The sequence below is a fragment of the Alexandromys fortis genome, unplaced genomic scaffold (assembly GCF_014885135.2).
Source record: "Alexandromys fortis isolate MF-2015 unplaced genomic scaffold, M_Fortis_MF-2015_v1.1 scaffold_179, whole genome shotgun sequence".
In the NCBI taxonomy this organism is placed as follows: Eukaryota; Metazoa; Chordata; class Mammalia; order Rodentia; family Cricetidae; genus Alexandromys; species Alexandromys fortis.
In genome coordinates this window covers 1,158,372-1,161,242 of record NW_026068062.1, presented here as the reverse complement: position 1 = coordinate 1,161,242, position 2,871 = coordinate 1,158,372, and the positions used below count along the sequence as shown (strand labels likewise).

Below are 2,871 nucleotides of genomic sequence, written 5' to 3'. Positions count from 1 at the left end.
CTCTAGAGTAAAAGCTCAAATACTGTAGGTCGTGAACGTCTCTTCCTGAAAGTATGACTGGCTTCACAATACCTGCAAACACACTGATTTCTCTGCAGTTGTTAAATTCTCAGCCCCCCATACGTTTGCTTTTTCAGTAATGCCCTCTTTTAAAGAATCCATACAACTGTAATGCACAGTGATAATCTTATTCATTTTTTAAAACTTTTAATTTTAAAGAAATAAAACAAAATGACACTATTTCCTTTCATTTTGTTGCAGTGATGTCTACTCCTTTTCTCTTGTTATCTATGCTTTTATTACCATAAACCAGATCCTCATTCTCTTTGAACTTAATATATTTATCATTCTTTCTTCCTCATTAACTCTTATAATTCACTGTGGATCCTTTACATATCATATAATCATTTTAAATATTTTCTACCTGGTATTAATACTAGTTTTCTATTTTCAATTGGTCATATTTAGAATATAGATAATTAATTGAATTTTGCATACTGATCATACATTCTACAGCCATATTGAACTCCTTGTTACTAAAAAAGCTTTAAGTAGCTTCTTTAAGATTACCTATTAACAAAAGTATGGCTAATTTGAATAGAAAAACATAGCAGTTCTTTTTTTTAATTTTTAAAAAAATCTTGCCCTAGGTTATTTTTTAATGTTTATAATAGAAAATAGAAAACTTCCCTTCTCCCCACTCCCGTTCTGTGCTCCCTGCAGTCCTCCTAGATACCTTTCCTTGAGCCTCTTCCATACCTGCCCCACTCAAGTTGATAGCTATAGTGTATTGAGTCTGTGTTGTTGTTTGTGTGTATATGGATTATCTTGTATAGAACCTCTACACTAGAGGAATATAGAAATGCCAGTATCAGTGACTTTTCTGTGTTTTGTCTGACATGTAGATAAACTTAATTCAGAATAAATAGGTGGCCTACAGAGCTTTAAAAAATGTGAGTAGTATTTATAAGTTAATGAAACTTCATTCAAAAAAACACCAACAGAAGATAAGGCTGCTCGCCGTCGCGTATTTCCTCTTTCGGCCGTGCTTGCCTGCAGACTCGCCGCCATGGGCCGTGTGATCCGAGGGCAGAGGAAAGGCGCCGGTTCTGTGTTCCGCGCACACGTGAAACACCGTAAGGGCGCCGCGCGCCTGCGAGCTGTGGACTTCGCCGAAAGGCACGGTTACATTAAGGGCATTGTAAAGGCGCTCCCCTAGCCAAAGTGGTTTTTCGTGATCCCTACCGGTTTAAGAAGCGGACGGAGCTGTTCATCGCCGCAGAGGGAATCCACACCGGGCAGTTTGTGTACTGCGGCAAGAAGGCCCAGCTGAATATCGGCAATGTTTTGCCCTTGGGCACCATGCCTGAAGGTACTATCGTTTGTTGTCTGGAGGAGAAGCCTGGGGACAGGGGCAAGCTGGCACGAGCCTCCGGGAACTATGCCACAGTCATCTCCCACAATCCGGAGACCAAGAAAACGCGAGTGAAGCTGCCTTCAGGGTCCAAGAAGGTCATTTCCTCAGCCAACAGAGCTGTCGTTGGTGTTGTGGCTGGTGGGGGCAGCCTATCTTGAAGGCTGGCCGTGCCTACCACAAGTACAAGGCCAAGAGGAACTGCTGGCCACGCGTACGTGGTGTGGCCATGAATCCTGTAGAGTATCCCTTCGGAGGTGGTAACCACCAGCACATTGGCAAACCGTCCACTATCCGAAGAGATGCCCCTGCTGGACGCAAAGTGGGTCTCATTGCTGCCTGCCGGACTGGGCGACTACGTGGAACCAAAACTGTACAGGAGAAGGAGAACTAGAACTCAGGAGCTAATAAAGTATGTCCTTTGGCTAACAAAAAAAAAAAAAAAAAAAAAAAAAAAACAACAAAATGATTCCTAATGATGTTCTTCTATACTTATAGATGGGTGCCTCAAACAGTCATCAGAGAGGCCACCTTCAGCATCAGCTGAGAGCCCCACAGCCAGACATCATGCAGGGAGAGAATCTAAATTGCAGGTCTCCACAGTAATATTTTCCAAGACTACAATATTTTCAAGGTGGGTGCTCATTGATTTAAAATTGTGTCACAAAGCAAAACTCAGCTGATGATTAGGTATCTATTCAAAGGTCTACAAAAATGCTTCTTGCCTTATTAGTCTATTCTTCAAATAACCAACCCAGAGATACCTTTGTGATGAATTCCAACTTGGAAACAAATTAAACACCTTGTAATGTAAGAATAAAAAATTTATTCTTAGATATTGTGCTGCATTAGTGCCCAGGACTCTCCTACCTTCCTTTGAGAATGATCCTCCCCAATCCCCAAAAAAGGAGATTCTAAATACTGTCAAGGTGAAAAAGAAACTCTAAAGCTGCAGCCATATAAGTAGTTTATTATCAATCCAAGCTTGATTGGATTAACATAAACTTGAAAAAATTCTGAGAATGTATTAAAGGATATCAGACATAGTACATGGGTGAGAATCCATAGGAATCATTCAAGGACATCTATCTGTTGGTTAGTTCTGACAAGACATTTCTGTTTCTAATGCAAGTACGTCCTAATTTTAATACCATGTTTCACAGAGATCTGATCAGAAGACTCTCAAATGCAGCTCCTCCCCTGTCCAAGTCACTCCTGATGCCCAAGCTTCTCCTGATTGCATCAATTTCTACCCTAATTCACATTACATATTTATCTGCTTTCTGTTTATTGTATTATTCTGGAAGACCTGATCCTTTCTCTTCATCTCTGTGTCTGAGTACATGGATTACAGGTAGTGGATAAGTATTCATTCAATGATGATTCTTAGCTTAAGGTCCTGATGCACTAATGAAAAACATCCTGGTATAAAATGCATGACACACCTAACCTACTAA

The 2,871-nt window shown here is 40.5% G+C and overlaps 1 pseudogene; it reads left to right on the top strand.

Annotated features, from left to right (window-relative positions):
• Nucleotides 1-1,054: 1,054 nt before the first annotated feature.
• LOC126487496 (60S ribosomal protein L8-like) lies at nucleotides 1,055-1,852 on the top strand (annotated as a pseudogene).
• The last annotated feature ends 1,019 nt before the right edge of the window (nucleotides 1,853-2,871 follow it).